The sequence below is a fragment of the Hordeum vulgare genome, chromosome 3H, assembly GCF_904849725.1.
Source record: "Hordeum vulgare subsp. vulgare chromosome 3H, MorexV3_pseudomolecules_assembly, whole genome shotgun sequence".
Taxonomy (NCBI): Eukaryota; Viridiplantae; Streptophyta; class Magnoliopsida; order Poales; family Poaceae; genus Hordeum; species Hordeum vulgare.
In genome coordinates this window covers 330,168,347-330,180,143 of record NC_058520.1, presented here as the reverse complement: position 1 = coordinate 330,180,143, position 11,797 = coordinate 330,168,347, and positions in this window count along the sequence as shown.

Genomic DNA, 11,797 nt, shown 5'->3' with positions numbered 1-11,797 from the left:
CCATCGCGTTGTCCGCCGACGACGACTGCGTCGTGCCACCTCCGCCGAAGACCGAGCCCACACAGTCGCAACGGGAGGTCTACTAGTGGACCGACTGCCTCCGCAAGTGGGTCAGCGTGCCACCCATCTGGTTGGATGCGACACCGCATCAGGAGGAAGCCTACCTCGTGCACTGGAATTCCAGCACCTGCCGGTGGAGCGCGCCAAAGGACATCGGAAGATGGCTTTGGACAAGGAAGCGGAAGAGGAACGACGGGAGTTGGAGGAGGAGGAACGCGCCCGTGCTGCGTTGCCACCGTCACCAGCAGAACCCGCGCTGGCGGGACATACGATGGAGGCACACGCAACTGCGCTCAGGAACATGGCATTTTCCTGGGCCGGCCCTGCGCATACGCTGGTTGACCTCATCGGCCCCGACGACGCCGCCGCCTCCGCCTAGGGATGCCTCGTAGTTTAAGTTTTTTCTGTTTAATTAATGTAATGGGGACGCGTGGACTCTCGTCGGCCTTCGTGGCCGGCTTTTAATGTTTAATTATTGCTTGTTTATTATTTTCAAAAATGTTTTATTTATTTTCACGCGGGGGCAAAAATGGGTCGGGCTAGCTTTGGGCACATTCGCCGACCCAAACGTCGAAGCATACGTTGGTCTCCGTCGAGCCAACCCAAATGGACAAAAAGCACACAAAATGGCCGTCCGTTTGGGTCCGCCGGTTGGAGTTGCTCTTACAATATCTCATGCCGGTATTAGGCTATCTTCAAGCAGACCCGCAACCTTCCGCAACATTGCAATCCGTGTTGTGTGGAACGTGAAAGCCATATGCGAGAAGCAGTTCGAAGGTGCCGTGAAAGGACGCGCTTTCTCGGGCCTCGCTGCTTCAATGTGGACACCGCATCCAAGGAACATGATAGAGGCGAAGTTGTCACTGTCTTTCGATGAGATCGTGGGTACCGATTTGGTAGAGTCGACTTTGATGATCCGACTACGAACGTGTGAGGATGTCGCGCCTTAGCAATCGCTAAACCAACTCCGAGAGGTTATTGACCACGCCGGAGCACAATCAACCTGACCACGAAGGTCTGTTTCCTGCACGGAAACGAAGAACAAGCAAGAAACTAAGACGCAATCAAGATATTGTGAATATAAGAGGAAAGCTTTATTGATGAAGGTGGGGTTCTGTGACGCCTTTGTGTGGTCGTAGAACACAAAGGAAGAACGCGAAGTTGCAGCTATGGCGAACTTGTAATCTAAACAAAACCCAAGTCTAAACGGTGCCCTAAGGGCTGTATATATGAGGGAATAGAGAGGCAATCTCGTGACCCTTGGAGGAGGGGTCCGAAAACAGCCCTAAACTCGGTTTCCCCACACATACGGACTCTAAAAATAGCCTATATTATGGTATTTCGAAATTACATGGGCCTGGCCCAAAAATAAGGTGGTGCAACACCTATAATAGCCTATGGACGAAATTTATAAAGCGACGTCTTGAATATTTCGTCCAAAGCCTTCATGCTCTCCTTATGGTGGCTTTAAAGTGCGAAATCACCAGTGGAAGCTCCATTGTTCCCTCCCGCGCGTGCACCTCCTTCTTCATGCTTGATCCCGCTCCAACTGATATCCTTCTTGTCCAAGCTAGGTCATTCATTTATGAGCACAACAAAAGTATCTAACTTAGGCAGCATCATATGTTCATGAACATTAAAAGTATTCCTAAGAAACGGAAGTACTTGGTAATTCAATTGGCGTGCATGAGCTCTAGTAACTGGTCCAGTATGTATAGTAGCTAGGGTTGTGGGTGTAACAATTGTGTTTATGTCCTCATCATCCTCCCCTTCTTGACCTGAAGTCGTCCTCGACGGAAGCTCATCTTCCTCACCCAAATATGGCTTCAAATTTGCAATGTTAAAAGTGGGACTAACCCCAAAATCTGCAGGCAGCTCAAGTCTATATGCATTATCATTTATTTTCTCTAACACTTTAAAAGGACCATCACCACGCGTCATTAGCTTTGACTTGCGTAAATCAGGAAACCTATCCTTACGCAAATGTAACCAAACAAGATCTCCAGGTGCAAAGACAATATGTTTTCTACCCTTATCTCCAGCAAGTTTATATTAGCATTCATGCGCTCACTGTTTGCCTTAGTTAACTCATGCATCTTTAATACCAAATCAGCACATTCTTTAGCATCAAAATTAACCTTCTCCGAAGATGGAAGAGGTAACAAATCAATAGGTGCACGAGGTAGGAAACCATACACAACTTCAAAAGGACACATCTTTGTAGTAGAATGTGGTGAAAAATTATAAGCAAATTCAATATGAGGCAAGCATTCTTCCCATAGTTTTAGATTGTTCTTCAAAACAGCCCTAAGCATAGTAGACAAAGATCTATTGACTACTTCAGTTTGTCCATCAGTTTGGGGGTGACATGTAGTACTAAAAAGGAATTTTGTCCCCAACTCAGCCCATAAACATCGCCAAAAGTGGCTAAGAAATTTAGCATCACGATCTGAAACAATCATATTTGGCACACCATGCAAGCGAATAATTTCACGAAAGAAAAAATTAGCCACATTAGCGGCATCATCACTTTTATGACATGGTATAAAGTGTGACATTTTTGAAAATCTGTCCACGACAACAAATATGCTATCCCTCCCCTTCTTTGTTCGAGGTAAACCTAAAACAAAGTCCATAGATATATCCTCCCAAGGAACACTAGGTACAGGCAAAGGCATATATAAACCATGAGGATTGAGTCGTGACTTAGCTTTTTGACATGTCATGCAATGAGCAACGAAATGCTCAACATCATGTCGCATCCTTGGCCAAAAGAAATGTGTAGCAAGTACGTCCTCCGTCTTCTTTACGCCAAAGTGTCTCATCAATCCTCCTCCATGCACCTCCTGTAACAACAAAAGATGAATGGAACTAGCTAGAATGCATAGCTTGTTAGCACGAAACACAAATCCATTATTAATGATGAACTTGTTCCATGTTCTCCCTTCTTTACAATTCTCCACCACATCTTTGAAATCAGCATCATGCACATATTGATATTTGATGGTCTCCAAACCAAATATTTTAAAGTCAAGTTGTGAAAGCATAGTATAACGACAAGACAAAGCATCAGCAATAACATTTTCTTTACCCTTCTTGTGTTTAATGACGTACGGGAAAGTCTCAATGAATTCAACCCATTTAGCATGTCTATGGTTCAGTTTTGCTTGACTTTTAATATGTTTCAAAGATTCATGATCAGAATGTATGACAAATTCTTTGGGCCATAAATAATGTTGCCATGTTTCCAAAGTCCGAACAAGAGCATATAATTCCTTATCATAAGTAGAATAATTCAGACCAGGCCCACTTAATTTTTCAGAAAAGTATGCAACAGGTTTACCATCTTGTAATAACACACATCCTAATCCAATTCCACTAGCATCACATTCAAGCTCGAAAGTCTTATTAAAATCAGGAAGTTGGAGTAAAGGAGCATGTGTTAACTTATCTTTCAAAACCGTGAAGGCTTCTTCCTGTGCGGTACCCCAAGAATAAGGCACATCCTTCTTTGTAAGCTCATTGAGAGGTGCAGCAATGGTGCTAAAATCTCTCACAAAACGCCTATAAAACCCGGCGAGTCCAAGGAAACTCCTCACTTGTGTGACCATTTTGGGCCGCATCCAACTCTCAATAGCTTTAATCTTAGCTTTATCAACTTCAATTCCCTGTGGAGTAACAACATAGCCAAGAAAAGATACTCGGTGTGTGCAAAAGGTGCACTTCCCAAGGTTACCAAACAAACGTGCATCACGTAGAGCAGTAAAAACGGAACACAAATGATCCAAGTGTTCCTACAAAGATCTACTATAAATCAGTATATCATCAAAGTAGACTACCACAAATTGTCTAATGAAAGCACGTAAAACCTCATTCATTAATCTCATGAAAGTGCTAGGTGCATTAGTCAATCCAAAAGGCATAACTAACCACTCATATAAGCCAAACTTAGTTTTGAATGCCGTTTTCCATTCATCTCCCAATTTCATGCGAATTTGATGGTATCCACTACGCAAATCAACTTTGGAGAAAATTATAGAGCCACTTAATTCATCAAGCATATCATCTAGCCTAGGAATAGGATGACGATAATGAATAGTAATATTATTAATGCCTCTATAATCAACACACATACGCGATGTACCATCCTTTTTCGGCACTAGAATAATAGGAACAACACAAGGACTAAAAGATTCACGTATATAACCTTTGTCGAGTAGCTCTTGTACTTGACGCATAATCTCCTTCGTCTCCTCTGGATTGGTACGGTATGGTGCACGGTTGGGTACCGATGCACCGGGAATTAATTCAATCTGATGCTCAATCCCTCTAATAGGTGGTAATCCCGGTGGCACGTCTTGTGGAAAGACGTCAGCAAACTCCTGCAAAATGTTAATGACAGCAGGAGGCAAAGAGGGTGGCATGTCCTCGAATGAAAATAATACCTCTTTGCATACGAAAGCATAGCAAACAGATGTAGTAATATCCAAATCAGTAATATCAGATTTAGTGGCAAGTAAACAACCACTCTTTAGTTTTATTTCAGAGGCAACACTAGATGATGATTTAGTAGGCTTATTGTGTTGCTCAAATTCCTTTGCTACAATCTGATTTTCACCCTTATGTAGGTATTGTTTTGCTTTACTAGCTCTAGCAATGTCATCTTTCATAATATGTTCAGGAGACCTAGGAAGCAACGTTATATTTTTATCCTTATGAACAAGAGTATACTGATTTGTTCTACCATGGTGTACAGAATTTTTATCAAATTTTCATGGTCTACCAAGTAAAATGGAGCATGCTTGCATGGGTACCACATCACAATCAACAAAATCAAAAATATGTAGCAATGCTAAAATGCACACGAACAGTATGTGTTACCTTAACCTTGCCACTGTTGTTGAACCACTTGATATAATAAGGATGAGGATGTGGTCTCGTGGTGAGAGACACGTCTCCACCATCTCCATGCTAGCTAAGTTGTTGCAACTGCCTCCATCGATGATTACGCGAACAGAACGTTCCTTTACCACTCCCTTAGTATGTAACAAGTTGTGCCTTTGATTTTGCTCAGCCCGTGTTAACACGTTGAGCAACTAAGCTTTCATACCTGTCAGCGTAGTCAGCAGCCATGTATTGTGTCTCTTGTTCAGTATCATCAACACCCCGTTCTTCACTTGCAATAAGAGCTAGGGTCCCCTCGTCATAATCACTGGCGGGATCATATCCACCATCCTCAGTAATAATCACCACGTGCTTGGATGGGCATTCTCTCGCATAATGACTTCCACCCTTGCAACGACGACAAATAACCTCATGTGTTTGACCTGTGGATGCCATGGATGAAAAGAGCTCTGTGCGGGCCAGGAAGGTGTGCTCTTGGCGAAGGGTGATGCACGGGCCTGATTCTTGGTATCTCTGGTGGAATTGGCGGTTGAAGGGGGCGGTGCTGATGCAGGAGGACGTGTAGAAGTAGATGTGGTCTGTGGTGTCCATGAGGAAGTGCGACATGCAGAAAAATTAGTTCTTGCCAATGCTTGTCGATCCTACACTTTACGTTCAACTTTGCAAGCAAGATGGAATAAATGAGTGATAGTGTTATAATCCTTATATTCTAGAATAGTGAGAATATCTCTATTTAATCCACCCATAAAACGCGCAAGCATATCTTCATTGTCCTCAACAATACCACATCTAATCATGCCAGTTTGTAATTCTTGATAATATTCTTCTACAGACTTTTTTCCTTGTCTTAAACGCTGCAAGTTTTGAAGTAATTCACGTTGATAATATGGTGGAACCCAACAAGTACGCATAACAGTTTTCAAAGCAGGCCAAGTAGTTGGAATATTAGCATGATGTATTCGACAATATTCAGACCACCAAACACAAGCAAAACTAGTGAAAGAACAAACAACAGCAGCAACACGTCTATCTTCAGGAAATTGCAAGCATGTAAAACGTTGCTCTGTTTCTAACTCCCAAGTAAGATATATATCAGGAACATATCGACCATCAAAAGTAGGAATATTCAATTTAAGTTTAGGGAGATGGTCATGATCCCGTACCTGAGGGTGTGATGCATCCCTACCGTTGCGATTGTATCCATGTGGACGACCGACGGCTTGTCGGGGTGGTTGTTGTTCCTGGTGTTGAATTGGAGAAACCTCTCCTTCATCATCGTAATCACCATCTTGATCATCATCATACTCCTCATTCTGCTCATCCACAGAAACCTCGATAGTAGCAGGAGGAGGAGGAGCAGCAGGACTAGTGGCAGCAGTAGGAGCAACAACACCGAAATTCTACACTTGGCCGACAGGCACGCGTCGCGCTCTTAACCATTGTTGTGGTTGAAGAGGGACAACAGCTTCAGCTGGTGGTGGTAAACGGGCAAGCACCTCATCGAACCTTGCGTTCATTTTGGTGTCGGATTTCTTCTCCATACCTTCGAGCTTGTCCATGGCCTCTCCAAAGGTGGTCACGAAATACTGTACCTGGTCAGACATCATTTGCTGAAATTTATCATGGAGCTCCCGGTTGGTCAGGTTCTCCCAGTCAATCTCCTCGTCGTGTGATCCTGGCATGGTTAGTGCCGGTGTTTACTCACAACATAAGCCATGGGTAGGCTAAAGATGGTGGTAACCGAAGTGGCACCGGAGGACGCTGGGAACGAGGTTGGTACAAGCATGGAACGCACAATGTACCCACATTCAGGGCTCTCTAGAGAGATAACGCTCATAATCTTGTCGGTGTGTATGATGTATGAATGGGACTACAAAGTGCTCCTTGAGCTGTGTTGTGGAGGAGGAAGAAGGAGCAGCCGGCTCGCGTCTGCCTCTTCTATGTGGTTGGTGTGTGTGTTATGTTGACCGACCCTCTGCATGGAGGGGGGCCGGGGGGTTTTATAGACGAACCCACCGACCTACAATATGGATAAAAGGTACAAGAGTGGGACCCGGCTGGCAGCCTCGTCGGCAGGCCAGGGGGGCCATGGGGGACTTGTCTTGTCGCTGGAGGGGCCCGCCAGCTGCGAGGTCCCGTCAGGCTGTGGGACCCGTCGGCTAGCCAATAAGGCTCTTGTGTAAGGTTGACGCAGGACACATGTTGTACGTCCGGCGTCGTCCAGCGAGATTCGTCATGGGCAAACAGTACGACCGTCTCCACTGTTCCCACGCCGAGTGCAGTAATGGAGTGGGAGTTTGACGGACCGACACTGTGCAGGGTGATGGATCAGAGCCAGAGGAGGTCAGCGGCGTGGCCGCCGACGCTGGTACCTGCCGTGCGCCCCGATCTAGTACCTTTGCTAACGCGTAGCCACCTTTAACCATAAGGTCTCGTCATGACCTATGGTATGATGTGACTTGAGATCCCCAGCCGGCTAGCCTGCTTGACTAGCCGGCCTGGGCACGGCCGTGTGACAGCCCGATGCCGACGTTCCAGAAGCTTCCCTTTTCTTTCCGTTTTCGTCGTGTGGGTATTTTCGTTTGTCGCATCATCATCGCATCATTCACATCATCTGCGTTGCATCGGCGTCTCCGTTGCCGCCCGTTTTCAAAAACTTGCATCCGTTATTAGTTGCCGCTTCTCTTCACATGCGTCGTTTTGCATGCTGTTTCGCTAGGACCCGTTCCGTAGTTATTTCTCGTTCGTGTCCGGACTGCCCGTATACCGTAGATTAAATGTCCATGTTTTAGGACCATTTTTGCATGTATTTTAGAGCAGTCAATTGTATTTCTACGTGTAGGGATTTGCCGGTAGTTTATTTTCCGTGTCTAGGATTATTTCTCGCTTTTTCGTGTGGCATTATTTTGTTGTTGCAACCCCACATATTTTATATGTTTCCGGGCTAGAAAAATCCCATTGATTTTTCTGTGCAATTAGTTTTAGCTTTTAATTAAGTTAGTTCGCGAGATATTTTGCTAAGTTGCCCTTTTGTTTAATTCGTAGGATTTATTACGTGCCTCGTTTGAATTAGTTGTCAACTAGAGAGTTGATCTTGGATGTTTTGTTTAGCCGCTGGTATTTTTGGTTGCAATAGAAATGCATGTTTAGGTGTGTTTTTATTGCTCTCAAGTTGCTAGAAATAGTGCTGTTTTGGACGTGCTGAAATATTTCTAAGTCTGGAATCTGTTATTATTTTGTTGCTGTCTTGTCTTGCTTGCATCTTGTGATCTGTAGCTCTTTTGAGGTTGGTCCAATGGAGTTAGTTGAACCTCTTGTGTTTCTCTATCATGCTGTGAAGTTTCATGCCATTTTGAGTCCTGTAGCTATAGGTTTTGCTTCTGTCAATATAGCTTCAGATCGAAAACTGCACTTTCAGGAGGTGTAATTTTCACTAAGTCTGAAATAGTGTGTAGGGTGCCATTTTGTGTCTTGTTTTCCTAGTGTTCCTTGATGCCATGATAGTTTTTGTTAGTTGTTTGTAGTAGTGCTTCTTTCCCTCTTCCGTGCCATGTCTTTCTTGAGCATATCGGAGTTGTGTAGCCGTAGTTGTGGGGCGTAGTAAATGCTATGTGGCTGATTTTGGCAGATTGTAGTCAGTTCTTGTTTTGCTCGTAGTTGTTGAACCGTAGCTCCGATTTGAACGTGTCCTACATGAAACTTGCTTAGAATCTCGTGTAGTTTCATTTTATCTTGCTAGTTGCATGTGTTGAAGTGCTCGTAGCCGCCGTTGCACACATTTTGCATTCATGCCATCATATCTTGCGGTGCTTGTAACTTTTGATCCGTAGCTCCGTTGGAGATGTTATTTATGTGTAGATTGCTTGAAAAGACGCGTAGAATCACATGAACCTATTTGTTTTTCTGTTTAACAACCAATTAAATGTGTTAGTTTAGATCTGGACAGAATTGTAATTTAACTTGTGAGGTCGTTTCGGAGGTGCTATAAGACATTTCCGACCTCATTTAAAATGCCTAGATAGGTAGTTTAATTTCCGCTTCACCTCTTTCCATGGTTAATCACATCGAATATTGCCGTGTATCTAATCGGGATAGCACTAAATAATTAACGTGGAGTTTCGTCAATATGCAACTCGTTGCATATTGAACTTCACTTAATGTGTAGTGTTTGATTGTGTGAATCGTCATGCCGTGACTTGCATGTATCCAGCTGTTCATGCATCATTTGTGTTGTGCATCTGTGGTGAATCCCGTGTGTTGATTGTGTTTCCGGTTTGCTTCGTCTCGATAGAGTTCCGCAGCGTGCCGGATTGTGAGGACCCGTTCGACTACGTCGGTTCGTCTGCTTCACGGAGGCATTCTTCTTCCAAGCGGGATCTCAGGCAAGATGATCATTTCCCCAGATACCATTACTATCATTGCCATGCTAGTTATTTCGTGCTATCGTTTATGTCTCGTTGCCTACCACATGTTAAATATCAGCCTCTCACCACTGCCATGAAATCTTCAACCTGTTCAACCTAGCAAACCACTGATTGGCTATGTTACTGCTTGCTTAACCCTGTGTTAGCGCTGCTAGTTGCAGGTGCAGTTGCTTCCATGTGAAAACATGGGTTCCTTGTTATATCACCATATTAATGCTATCTAATTTAATGCACCTATATACTTGGTAAAAGGTGGAAGGCTCGGCCTTTCTAGCCTGGTGTTTTATTCCACCTTTGCCCCCCTTAGTTTCCGGCTACCGGTGTTATGTTCCATAAACGAGCGCTCCTAACACGATCGGGGTTGTTATGGAGACCCCCTTGATAATTCGTTTTAGATTAAAGCTGGTCTGGCAAGGCCCAACTTTGGTACTACATTTGCCTAATAACCTAATAATAATGCATAGGGACCCGCCGGCACCCGCGGACTATTTTAATCAACCCCCGGGCCAGTGCTCCTCATGAGTGTTGGTCCCACCTAAGCGATGTTCGGCGCCCCTCTGGTTACCCGGGGGTTTAGTGATCCCGACGTCTAACTCATCTGCCGTGTCCTGAAAACGAGGTACGCGACTCCTATCGGGATCGTTGACACGTCGGGCGGCCTTGCTGGATTAGTTTTACCTTTGACGAGATATCTTGTGCATCGGGATTCCGGTGATGCTTTGGGTAATCTTAGAGTTGAGGTTTTCCACTAGGGAATCCGACGAGATCGCGAGCTTCGTGATTGAGAATTTCTATGCGGCTTGTGGTAATTTGTGATGGACTAGTTGGAGCACCCCTGCAGGGTTAATTCTTTCGGGAAGCCATGCCCGCGGTTATGTGGCAACGTGGATATTTTGTTTAACACTGGTTCTAGATAACTTAAAGTTAACTTAATTAAAATATGCCAACTATGTGCGTAATCGTGACTGTCTCTTTCGTGAGTTCCTTCTCTTATCGAGGACACGGTGGGGTTATGTCTGACGTAGGTAGGTGTTCAGGATCATTTATTTGATCAACAGTAGTTCACGTCCGTTATGCGTAGATCTTCCCTCTCTTACTTCTTGTACTCGTAAGTTAGCCACCATAAATATATGCTTAGCCGCTGCTGCAACCTCACCACTTAACCATACCTCACCCATTAAGCTTTGCTAGTCTTGATACCTTTGGAAATGAGATTGCTGAGTCCTCTGTGGCTCACAGATTACTACAACACCAGTTGCAGGTACATGTAAAGATTACTTGACGCGAGCGCGTTGATTGTTCATTTGGAGTTGCTTCTTCTTCTTCTTCTTCTTCTTCTTCTTCATCGATCTAGGATGGGTTCCAGGCCGGCAGCCTGGGATAGCAAGGATGGACGTCGTTTCATTTTCTCGTTTGTTTTCGTCCGTAGTCGGACCCTGCTCTTACTCTTGATGATTATGTAATGTACTGATGTGACTCTGATGTAGCTTGTGGCGAGTGTAAGCCAACTCTTTATATATCTCTTCTTTTCAGTACATGTACTTGTGACGATATCCATTCTTGCGACACGATGAGATGCGCTTCTATCCCTGACGAGGCCCTCGTGCCAAATTGAGGATAGGGTCGCATCTTGGGCGTGACAGGCCGCCTCGCCCCTGGTCGGCTGGCTTGGCCTAGGTGGACAGGGGGAGGTAGCCGTCTCGCCTCTAGCCGGCAGATGCTTCCTGGCCGGCCAGAGAGTTGGCCACCTCGTCCCCCAGCCGGCAGGTGCTTCCGAGTCGGCCAGGGGACTTGGACCTTGTAGAATTTGTTCTGGTTATTCCTTCTTGGTTGAAAGCAAAGGAGCAGGCTCGTTGAGCCTACCCTGGAGTTATCCCCCCGACAGTTAGCAGCAATAGGAACACAGAAGAATATGAACCTACGGACTACTAAAAAGTGGTGGTGGTGGTGGTGGTGTGTCACAAATCCGTCAAGCAAATCTCAATTTCTTACCAATTCTTACCCAGCAACAGGTGGCGATCGGCAACCGGTGTAGTCAAAACTCTCAAAGCTTGGATAGAGCGATTGCCAGGTGGTGTCAAACAGACGATGTAGATGTATGTGGAGTTGGGAAGGCTTATAATATGGTAGCAAGAAGGGTCAGCAATAATCAGTTCAGAGATGCAAAATTGAAAAGACGCTCAACGACGGTACCGTGTTGGTCCAAGGCTAGACCTTGCTAGAGACGCGAGCCTAGAACACCAACGAAGTCACGACGACACGTACTAATCAAGGGAAGAGCCACTCTGATTTTTTTTCTCTTTTTTGCGCTCTTTTTTCTGCTCTTTTGTTTTCCAGAAAATCACTATAATGGTGAGTGTCTCAAAACTCTTTCCAAGGACCAAAAACAGGATAGACACGAATTTTTT